The 12,415-nt window shown below is 45.3% G+C and overlaps 1 protein-coding gene across 1 annotated transcript in view; it reads left to right on the top strand.

The window, feature by feature from the left end:
- Nucleotides 1-807: 807 nt before the first annotated feature.
- LOC132380428 (proline-rich protein 36-like) overlaps nucleotides 808-12,415 on the top strand; it is a 24,055-nt gene continuing 12,447 nt past the window's right edge. Inside the window, exon 1 of the mRNA XM_059949224.1 lies at nucleotides 808-870. The gene's annotated coding sequence lies outside the window, so the exon portion shown is untranslated. The remainder of the gene's footprint in view (nucleotides 871-12,415) is intronic.

Here is a 12,415-nt window from a genome sequence, read left to right on the forward strand (position 1 = left end):
GGCCCGTCCGGCCTTTCGAACCACGCCGCCCAAGCAACCCCCCCCCCCCCAACAAACTCAATTAGCCCAAACCTAAACATGGGACAATTTACAATAACCAATTAATCTTCCTTGTTAGTCTTTGGATGTGGGACTAAACTGGAGGTCCCAGAGAAAACCCACACATTCCACAGAGAGGACGTACAGAGACTCTTTACAGAATGGCACCGCATTTGAATTCCGAACTAGGGCTAACCACTACTGTAGTGCCCAAGTGTGCCTTCTTTGCGATGGCACACGTGCCAAGCCAATCTTCCTCCTCAACAGGGAGCAACCATGGATCAACTTCTGATTATTCATCACAGAATGTTTGTACTGATAAAAAAAAGGTTTATTTGCTTGCATCCATCTTCTTATTTTAGGTTTTGTCCGCGATCTTGCCTTGTCATTCTAAGAAAAAGGGCCGGTGAAGAGCAGCTGATGCTAGGAAATCTGGAGCAGATTAGGAAGAGTAACAGGCAGACAGGCCAATCCTCAGTTCATGTTATTAGACTGATGGTTTAAAATCTATAGACTGGAATAAAAAGGGTTGTGTGAAGTCAAAATGGGATTTAAATACCAGTCAGAAATTTTAAAACGGTTCAATGAACAGGGAATCTGCTGGAGAGACAGAAACGAAGAATGGAGTTTGTGACTTGAATTCCTAATGTTGAAACAATTTTCTCTCTTGCACAAGTTCTTTGTGTAAGCTCTGTCTTAATATTAACCAGATAATCCAAATCTCAGTTCAGAACTGTTAAATGCCTAATCTATTAGAAAGAGGTTCCCAGTGCTTCAGGGAGAGTGCAGAATTTAATCAGATCCGAGATTAAATCTTCAATTGGTTTTCAGGTAAGCCCATTTTCACATCCTGTTCCTGGTCAGTGCTAACTGACCTTGAGAGAAAGACATATTTCTTTAAGGTAGGTTGCTTCAACATTTTGAAGGAGATTATTCAAATACTTCCCAAATGGTATTCAAGGATTCTCTTTCCCACGTATTCCCATTCATCTCTCCTGAACCCCACATTCCACATTTCTGAGCTTTGTCTCCCAACATGAATGGCCTTTCTTTTTAATTTATTTTATTTTGTGATACAGCACAGTGTAGGCACTTCCAACCCTTCCTGCCCAGAAAGGCCTGTCAACCTCGATTTAACCCTAACCCAAACACAGGGCAATTTACAATAATCAACCAACCTACCAACCGGTACTTCTTTGGACTGTGGGAGGTCACCGGAGCACCCAGAGGAAACCCACACATGTCTGATACCAGAGGGCATACAATCAATGAGACAGGGAGTAGGTTCAAAGGGGATGTGAAGGGTAAGTTTTTTCACTCTGAGAGTGGTGAACGCTTGGTGTGGTGGTAGTGGCAAATCTTTTAAGAGACATTTAGATAGACACATGAATATAAGGAAGCTGGAGGGATGTGGACATTGTGCAGGTAGGAAGGATTAGCATTTGCGTGCTTTTATTTACTTTTTAGCTGGTTCAGAACATCATTGCAGGCCGAAAAGCCTGTTGCTGTGCCGTACTGTTCTATGTTTAAACACGGCACAATTCACAATGACCGATTAACCTACTAACCGATACTCTTTTTGACTGCGGGAGGAAACCGGAGAACCTGGAGAAACCCCAAGCATTCCATGGGGAGAGCGCACAAATTCCTTACAGGTGGCGCCAGAATTGAGCTCCGAATTCTAGAAAGCCCCGGGCTGTAATATTGTCGCTCTAACCACTAGGTTACTGTTCACCCTTGTAGAGGTGCATACAATCAGGAGGGGCTCAGACAGAGTGAGCGCACTGTCTTTTCCCCAAGGTTGGGGAGTCAAGAACTCGAGGGCATAGGTCTAGGGTCAGAGGGGAAGAGATTTAATAGGAACTTAAGGGACAGCTTTTTCACCCAGAGGGTAGCCAGTCTATGGAGTGAACAGCCAGGGAGTGTTCAAAGTTCAAAGGTCAAAGGATATTTATTATCAAAGTATTTATACCATATACAACCTGGAGACTCATCTTTTTGCAGGCAGCCACAAAAAAAAAGAAACGTAATCAAATTCACAAAAAACTCCACACCGCCAAGACAGTCAAACATCCAATAGGCAAATTAGTAAAGAACAAACAATACAAACTATTTAAAGAAGGCAAGCAAACAAGCTAAAGTGCTCAAACCGCAGAGTCCCTAAAAGTAAGTCCACAGCCATGGAGCCAGTTCAGGGCTGCAGTTGGTCCAGGAGCCCAATGGCTGCAGGCCACAGCCATGGAGTCAGGTTCAGGGCTGCAGTCAGTCCAGGAGCCCAATGGCTGCAGGCCACAGCCATGGAGTCAGGTTCAGGGCTGCAGTCAGTCCAGGAGCCCAATGGCTGCAGGCCACAGCCATGGAGTCAGGTTCAGGGCTGCAGTCAGTCCAGGAGCCCAATGGCTGCAGGCCACAGCCATGGAGTCAGGTTCAGGGCTGCAGTCAGTCCAGGAGCCCAATGGCTGCAGGCCACAGCCATGGAGTCAGGTTCAGGGCTGCAGTCAGTCCAGGAGCCCAATGGCTGCAGGCCACAGCCATGGAGTCAGGTTCAGGGCTGAGGCAAGTACTGATGGTTGCAGGCCTCAGATGTAGAGTCAATTCACCACTGAGGAGAGTAAAGCCTCACAGAACTGTGAGCTGAACACCGGCTCGTCCTTCTGCCTTAGCCTCAACGTCTCAATCTTCTCGATATGGCTCGGCACTTGTATCAGCCAAACATCAGATTGCTGTCCACTATCGAGCCCGTACCCCGCTGCTTCGATCCAGCACAGAGTTTGAGCCTGGCCCCAGGTCCACCCCAGCAAAGACCACCGCATTCTCGTGTGTCCAGTTGGCCAAAACCTTCGGGATACTGCAAAAACACCAGATCGAGCAGGAGCTCCCAAAGGGAAGTTACAACTGCGGATTGCAGTGGTTGTAGACTATTTAGTAGAATCGTTAGTAATTTTGTTAACTGCCCACCAAGTGTTGCCATGTTTTGTCAGTGCCATATTCTTCTGGGAATAAGGCAACTTCCTCTGGGAATGAGTGGATGGGGTGGGTACCATAACAACAATTAAAAAGTACTTGGACAGGTACGTGACAGGAAAGCTCCATTTCAAGAGTCTTTTAAATTTTATTAATGTACTTGCCTCAACTGCTTCCTCTGGCAACTTGTTCCATCTACAGACCAACCTCTTGGTGAAAAAGACCCCCTGTGTGTCTATTATATCTCTGCCCTCTCACCTTCTACTTGTACCCTCTAATTCTTGACTTACATTTCCTTGGGAAAAGATTACAGTGGCATGCAAAAGTTTGGGCACCCCAGGTCAAAATTTCTGTTACTGTGAATAGCTAAGCGAGTAAAAGATGACCTGATTTCCAAAAGGCATAAGGTTAAAGATGACACATTTCTTTAATACTTTAAGCAAGAAAACTTTTTTTATTTCCATCTTTTACAGTTTCAGAATAACAAAAAAGGAGAAGAGCCCGAAGCAAAAGTTTGGGCACCCCACGTAGCAGTACTTAGTAACAGCCCCTTTGGCAAGTATCACAGCTTGTAAACACTTTCTGTAGCCAGATAAAAGTCTTTCATTTCTTGTTTGGGGGATTTTCGCCCATTCTTCCTTGCAAATGGCTTCTAGTTCTGTGAGATTCTTGGGCCATATTGCATGCACTGTTCTTTTGAGGTCTATCCACAGATTTTCGATGATGTTTAGGTCGGGGGACTGTGAGGGCCGTGGCAAAACCTTCAGCTTGCACCTCTTGAGGTAGTCCATTGTGGATTTTGAGGTGTGTTTAGGATCATTATCTTGTTGTAGAAGCCATCCTCTTTTCATCTTCAGCTTTTTTACAGATGGTGTGATGTTTGCTTCCAGAATTTGCTGGTATTTAATTGAATTAATTCTTCCCTCTACCAGTGAAACGTTCCCCGTGCCACTGGCTGCAACACAAGCCCAAAGCATGATTGATCCACCCTCGTGCTTAACAGTTGGAAAGGTGTTCTTTTCATGAAATTCTAAACTACTTTTTTCTCCAAACATACCTTTGATCATTGCAGCCAAGAAGTTCTACTTTAACTTCATCAGTCCACAAGACTTGCTTTCAAAATGCATCAGATTTGTTTAGATGTTCCTTTGAACTTTTTGGCTGCAATGAGCAAAGATATGGGCCGGCTGGTGGCGTAGTGGCATCAGCGCCGGACTTCGGAGCGAAGGCTCCTGAGTTCGAATCCAGCCGGCTCCCTTGCACACTTTCCATCCGTGCTGGGTTGAGTGTCAATCTAGCAACTCGGCCTCGTAAAAACAAGGAAGGCTGCTTAAAAAAAAATGCTGCCATGACGGCGTCCCAATGACTCCACTTGGATTTAAGGGCCTATAGGGTCAGGGTCTTCTTCTTTTGGAAATCAGTTCATCTTTTACTCACTTAGCTACTCACAGTAAGAGAAATTTTGACCGGGGGGGTGCCCAGACTTCTTCACTTAAAAGTAAATATATTATCAAATATGTGTATGTCACTAGAAACCGCCCTGAGAGTCATTTCCTTGCAGGTATTCACAATGGAACAAAGTACAATAGAATCAATGAAAAGCTACACACAAAGGTTGACAAACAATCAGTGGGCAAAAGAAGACAGGATGAGCAAATAAATAATAAATAAATGAATAAATAAATAGATAGATAGATAGATAGACAGACAGATAGACAGAAAGATAGATAGACAGACAGACAGATGGACAGATAGATAGACAGATACTGTAACACCATAAGACCAAAAGACATGGGAGGAGAATTAGGCTATTTGGCCCAAGCCTGCTCTGCTATTCCATCATGCCTGTTTTATTATCCCTCTCAACCCCATTCTCCTGCCTTCTCCCTGTAACTTTTGACACCCTGACTGATCAAGAATCTATCAAACTCTGTCTGAAATATACCCAATGACCTGGTCTCTTGGCCTCCATGGCCGCCTGTGGCAATGAACCCTCCAGATCTCTGTTCTAAAGAGTCATCCTTCTTCTCTGAGGCTGTGTCCTCTGGTCCTAGACTCCCCCCACTATAAGAAATGCCTTCTCCACATCCACTCTATCTAGGTCTTTCAAGATTCGATAGGTTTCAATAAGAGCCCCCCCTCATTCTTCTGAACTCCAGTGAGTATAGGCCCAGAGCCATCTAAGGCCCCTCATACTTTAACCTTTTCACTCCCAGGGTCACTCTCACGAACCTCCCCTGAACCCTCTCCAAAGCCAGCACATCTTTTCTTAGATATGTTCGTTCATTATGTCCCGTGTCGTACAATATAGACAATCGTGGTCTTTCCATGACCATGATTGTTCTTGGCAATTTTTTCTCCAGCAGTTGTTTGCCATTGCCTTCTTCTGGGCCGTGTTTTCACAAGACGGGTGACCCCAGCCATTATCAATACTCTTCAGAGATTGACTGAAGAGTCAGTGGTTGCATAACCAGGACTTGTGATGTGCACCGGCTGCTCATACGACCATCCACCACCTGCTCCCATGGCTTCACGTGACCCTGATCGGGGGACCTAAGCAGGTGCTACACCTCGCCCAAGGGTGACCTGCAGGCAAGTAGAGGGAAGGAGCATCTTACACCTCCTTTGGTAGAGACATAACTCCACCCTGCCACCCAAATGCCTCCACTGTATTGCCCCTACCTCCACCTCTGGGAGGGCATTGAGAAGGATGACGGGTGACCATATTCAAATATGCAAGACACTAAGGTGGATTGATAAGGTACTTGTTGAGGTGTTTTCACAATGAACAAAGGGGCTTGGTGACAAAAAGAATGTGTGTGGAAAATTCTTCTCTCTGAGGGCAGTAAGCTATGGATTTCTGTCTTCTACGCCATGGCTGAGTGGGAACCAGATGGCAAACAAGCCTTTCAATTTTAGGTAAAAAAAATCGGGGGGGGGGGGGGAAATGCAAACAGAAATTATTGTGCTGCATAGCCAGAGATTTCCTGGCAATCTCTTGATGTCTATAATGTGCTTTTAAAAATTTGCAAGCTTTGTTAAATTAAGTGCAATATCAGGAAATGAAATAGTGTTGAGCTCTGGGGTTTAAACAGCAGTCTCTAGATAATACGTGAACACTGTTTGCCAGACCAACCTCGCTTGTATTTTCTTATCAAAACCATATTTCAGGTTTGACTAACAAAGGCACAGACCACAGGGGACTCCAACGTTGCCTCGGGAGCAACTTAACTTGTAAAACGCTTCTGCTCCTGAAAGACACCTTGAATTTACAAAGTGTGTATTTCAGTGGTAATCTGAGATGTTTCCCCAAACCCCCAGCAATGCCAGATGTGGAAATCTGATCTCGTGGAAGTTGCGGTCTGCGTTCTCTGTGTTAAAAGTCCACAGGTTGTGCCTCAGGGCAATGAAGAATTTGATTGGAAGAAAGGAATCCTTCTCTAATAGGGTAAGGCAAAAACTCTTAGCTCCCTTGTCATCATCACTGACCATTTCCTTGGATTCCACTGTCTTGTGCCCGGAAGAGAAAGGGACGAGCTACATGGGAGCGCCGTCATTTGCATTTTTCCTGCAAGTGAAACAAATCCAACTTGGAATTATATCACACCAGCGTCGTTACTTTCTTAAGATATTAAGGAGGTTCAACTTGCTACCAAGCATGTGAACAGAATTCTACAGATTTACTGTTGGATGTACCCTGTCCAGTTGCATCATGGTCTGGTACTGTAATTCAAAGGTGCTTGAATGGTCTAATTGTGCTCCCATGTCATAGAAACATAGAAAACCTACAGCACAATACAGGCCCTTCGGCCCACAAGGTTGTGCCGAACATGTCCCTACCTTAGAAATTACTAGGCTTACCTATAGCCCTCTATTTTTCTAATCTCCATGTACCTATCTAAAAGTCTCTTAAAAGACCCTGTCGTATCCGCCTCCACCACCGTTGCCGGCAGCCCATTCCACGCACTCACCACTCTCTGCGTAAAAAACTTACCCCTGACATCTCCTCTGTACCTACTCCCCAGCACCTTGAATCTGTGTCCTCTTGTGGCAACCATTTCAGCCCTGGGAAAAAGCCTCTGACTGTCCACACGATCAACACCTCTCATCATCTTATACACCTCTATCAGGTCACCTCTCATCCTCCATCACTCCAAGGAGAAAAGGCCGAGTTCACTCAACCTATCCTCATAAGGCCTGCTCCCCAATCCAGAAAATAGAACATGGAAAAGTACAGCACAGGACAGGCCCTTCGGCCCACAATGTTGTGCAAAACCAGCCAAAAAGCCTATCAAAACCACCCAGACACTAATCCCTCCTACCTACACAATGTCCATATCCCTCCATCTTCCTCACGTTCATGTGCCTATGTAAATGGTCTTATGAAATGTAGGAAGCTGCAGAGAGTAGTGGGTTCTGCCCAAAACATCACGGGTACATCCCTTCCCACCGTCGGTAGTATCTACAGGAGGTGCATTCTCAAGAAAGCAGCATCTATTGTCAAAGGTCCCCATCATCCAGGCCATGCCATCTTCTCGCATCTCCATCAGGAAGGTGGGTAGAGAACCCAGAGTCCCACACCACCAGGTTAAAAAATGGCATTTCCATTCAACCTTTCAGTTCTTGAACCATCACTGCCTCAGTATGTCAACAATACGATGATCACTTTGCACTAAAATGGATTTATACCTCCATGCCGCCACAGCCTTTCCACAGGGATTGCTCCCTCCGCAATTCCTTTGTCCAATCATCCCTCCCCACTTATCTCCCTCCTGGCATGGCCCAAGTACTGCCCCTGCCCGTTCACCTCCTCCCTCACCTCCATTCAGGGCTCCCAAGCAGTCCTACCAGGTGTGGCAATACTTCACTTCCGAATCTGTTCGAATCGTCTGGTGCCCCCAATGTGGCCTCCCCTATGTTGATGAGACCCGTCGTCAGGAATTTCCGCACCATCCGCCACTTTCTGGTGCCCAAACATTTTAATTCTCATTGCTATTCCCGCTCTGACACGTAGGTCCAGGGCCAAGATGAGGGCTCTCTCAGGTCAGAAGAGCAACACCTTACATTACGTCTGGGTAGCTTCCAACCTGATGGCATGAGCATTGATTTCTCCTTCCGGTAAAAAGAAACTCCCCGCTCCCTCTTCCTCTGTTACCCTCTTCTCACCTGCTATCACTTCCCCCTGGGCCCCCTCCTCCTTCCCTTTCTCCTATTGTCCACTCTCCTCTCCAATCAGATTCCTTCCTCTCCATCCCTTGACCTATCCCACCCACCATGTTCTCGTTCCCCTCCCCCCACCTTTTTGTTCCGGCGTCCTCCCCCTTCCCTCCCAGAGCTGATGGAGGGTCTCAGCTAGAAACATCGACTGTTTATTCATTCTCACAGAGGCTGCCTGACCTGTTAGGTTCCTCCAGCATCTTGTGTGTGTTATTTTATACTGTTCCGGTTGTGTTCTTTCTTGTATAATCTATGGCTAATGTCTATTTTCTTTGTGAGTGCTGATGACTTTGCTAAATACTCCTCAGCAACTGAGCAGACACAGCCCTCCAGAACACAGAATTTCAAAAATTCACAAACTTCTAAGCCTTAGCCCACATTTTTTAGAAGAAGATTTCTAGTCTAGGCTCTATAGCTAGATCAGGGGTTCCAGTCCGGGGTCCACAGACCCTTTGCTCAGTGGTATTGGTCCATGGCATAAAAAAGGTTGGGAACCCCCGGACTAGATGAAGGCTCTATAACGAGATGAAATCACCTTTATTTATTTTTCGGAAAGTCATTATTGTTACCAAAGCAGGCATTTATTGCACATCCGTATTTGGTCTTGGAGTCATTCTGGTGAATGCTGTTGGCACAGAATTCCTGGATTTAGTCACAGCAACAACAGAGGAATGAAGATACATTTGCAAGTCAGAATTGTTTGTCCTGGAGGAAAATGCAATTGATGATGCTTCCATGCACCTTCCACTCTTAATTGGATATGGCATGGCATCTAAAACTTTGGGCCTAAACAAGAGGTACTGCTGATGCTGGAAGTCTAGAGCATTACGCACAATGTGCTGGAAGAGCTCAGCAGGTCGGGCAGCATCTGTGAATGGGAGTAAACAGTCAATGTTTCAGGCATGGACCTTTCAATGGGATGGGTCTGACTGAGTTCTATAGATGTGTAATGGAGAGTATATTGACTGGCTATGTCACAGCCAGATATGGAAACAGCAATGCTCTTGAATGGAAAATCATATAAAAAGTAATGGATACAGCCCAGTCCATCACATGTAAAGCCTCCCCACCATTGAGAACATCCACACGAAGTGCTTTCACAGGAAACCCGCGTTCATCGTCAGAGACCCCCACCACCCAGGGCATTCTCTCTTCTCACTGCCGCCATCGGGGGGGAAGGTACAGGAGTTTCATAACTCACACCGCCAGGTTCAGGAACAGGTATTACCCCTCACCCATCAAGCTCTTGAACCAAACTTTTCTCAAATTCACTTGCCCCATCATTGAAATGTCCCCACAATGCATGGACTCACTTTCAAGGACTCTTCGCCTCACGTTCTCGATATTTATTGCTTATTTATTTACTGTTACCATATCTTTCTTTTCGCATTTGCATAGTCTGTTGTTGTTTGCTTACTGGTTGAGCGCCCAAGTTGATACAGTTTTTCATTGATCCTAAAATGGTTATTACAGATTTGCATTTTTGAGAATGCCCACAGGGAAATGAGTCTCAGGGTCATATTTGGTGACATATATATATATATATAGTTTAATAATAAATTTACTTCGAACTTTACTGTGTCTTCTTTTGCACTTAGGTTGTGAGTCTTCCATTTTTTGTACCATTTTTAATAAAATTCTGTTCGACTCCTTTTCTTCCTGTAACGCCTGCAAGAAAATGAATCTCAAGGTAGTGGATCATAACATAACTTAGAACTTAGAACTTGAAGAACCATTCAATAGTCTAATAACAGTGGGATTTAATCTGTTCTTGGGTCTGAAGGGACGGGCTTTCAGGCTTTTGTATCTTCTCCCTGATGGGGGTGAGGGGCAAAAGGGAGACTGGCCAGGGTAGGTGGAGTCTTTGATTATGTTGGCTGCTGAACTGAGGCAGCAAGAAGTATCAAGGGAGGGAGGATGGATTCCGTGATATGCCGAGCTGTGTCCGCAGCTCTCTGTAGTTGCTTGTGGCCACGGGCAGTGCAGTTGCTATATCAAGCCACAGCACATCCAGGTAAGATGCTTTATGATACATCGATAAGAATTGGTGAGGATTGACGGGGCAGGCCAACTTCCTTAGTCTCTTAAGGAAGTAAAGATGATAGTGAGCTGTGGTATATAATGTGGCTGAATTGGCCTTCTAGTGATGTTCACTCCAAGAGCCTTGAAGCTCCCAGCCTTCTCAATCTCAGCACAGTTGACGTCAACAAGAGCCTGTGCGCTGCCCGTCCTTTCTGTAGTCAATGCCAAGCTCTTTCGTTTGGTTGACACTGAGGAAAAGTTCATTGTCATGACACCAAGATGCCAACCTCTCTGTCTGATGAGTGAGGGTGTCAAAGGAGAAGGCAGGCACTTGAGAGGGAAAGTAAGTCGGCGATGATGGACAGAATGGCCTAATTCTGCTCCTGAGCCTTAAGGCCTTGTGGACAGGTGGTGATGAGAACTTCGCTAACTCCAAGTTTGCTCCAAGTGAATTGGGTGAATCAAACAGGAGTGGGTGAGCACAGAGCCTACAGGACAATAGTGTCCCCACAACAAAACTCATTATCTTCTCAAGTATAATTAAGAACAGGCAGGAAAAGTAAAGCTTGCAGCAATATCTGCACCCCTCAACAATCAGGTGTCCTCTTGTTAAGTGTACTTATTTAGAGACACAGTGCGAAACAGGCCCTACTGGCCAGTCGGACCATGCCCCCAGCAACTCTCGATATAACCCTAAACTAATCATGGGGCTACATATAATGACCAATTAACCTACTAACCTGTATGCCTCTCAAGGAGACAAATCTCAAGGTTGTATAATGTGAAGAGTACATACTTCAACGATAAATGAACTTCGAAGTTTGAACTTTGAACTGTGGGAGGAAACTGGAGCACCCAGAGGAAGCCCACACATTCCACGGGGAGGACGTGCAAACTCCTGACGGGGGACACCAGGACTGAACTCTGACCTCCGACGCTCCTAGCAGTAACGGCGTTGTGCTATCCTTCATGCTATCGTGGCGCCCGTCTGCTTGGTTTTGCTGGCCTACATTTAGAAAACGTGGAACCAGGAAGAGAGATTTATGGCCCACTCATGACCCTAATCAAAATTCAAACGAACCGTTGTAGCTCATAAGGTTTTGGGTCAATTCAACCACAAGATAAAATCAGATCACACGGTCCGTTCTTATTTGTTTTGGGTTCTATATTTATATGGATTTCCCTAAGCAAATTTTTTGAGCAAGGTTCTCTGTTAATCTCATACTTACTCCCCAACCCATTCATCGCAAAGGACTTTGTTTTTTCTCTTGTTGACATCTATTTGCACAATCGAGGAAATTCAACCAGCAAAGACAGGGCTGACTGTATGCATTTTAATGCTGTGTCAAAGCAACTTCATTCTGCTGGGGGAGCAATTGGTTAAAGGTCACTTGAGACAGATTTGAATCCAGCGAAAGTTTATATGACTGCTTAGATAAACATGAATCTTGGACTTTAGCATTATTTCTGCGTTCCCCTTTTCTCTCCACACATGTTTTTTTTTCCTTTTACTGATGGAATCTCTCCAATAGTTCCTGCCTTTCTCATGTTGGGTGGATCTAGAGTTTATGTTCTGTCCTGGTTTCTGGTTATCCCTTTTCTCAATTTCTATTTTGTGCAATTTGGATCAGGGTGGACTGGCTCTGCAGCCTACTGTCAACTAACGACATAGCGCTGAATTTAACTGAAGGTTCAAAGTACGTATGTTATCAAAGAATATATAAATTATATAATCTTGAGATTTGCTTGCTTACAAGTCGCCACAAAGCAAGAAACCCGAGAAAACCCCAGCTAAAGAAAAAAAATTAAAATTAAAGACCAACACTCAGAGAGAAAAAAACAACATTCTAGGCGAAATTGAGTCCTCGGATCTGAACCCCGGAGCAGCCCAGAGTAGGCCCAAAGCCTCACTCATCAGTTCATCATATCTGCCAGCACAGAGCACAGCAGCCGGGCAGCCTTCATAGCCTCAGCGCCATGGAGAAGGGAGTGACCATCGAGGGAGAGCGAGCGAAATCGGCTCTCACCTCGGATCCCAACGCCTGATCTGAACTGGACATTCCTAGACTGTTTCAATGACTCTGTGGTTTGAATTTTTATATTCTGTGCTTTTTGCTCGTTTTTTTGCCTCGATTTGTTCTTCAGCTTGGCGCATTGGGGGTTTATTGTTTTG

This window comes from Hypanus sabinus, chromosome 24 (genome assembly GCF_030144855.1).
Source record: "Hypanus sabinus isolate sHypSab1 chromosome 24, sHypSab1.hap1, whole genome shotgun sequence".
NCBI lineage: Eukaryota > Metazoa > Chordata > Chondrichthyes > Myliobatiformes > Dasyatidae > Hypanus > Hypanus sabinus.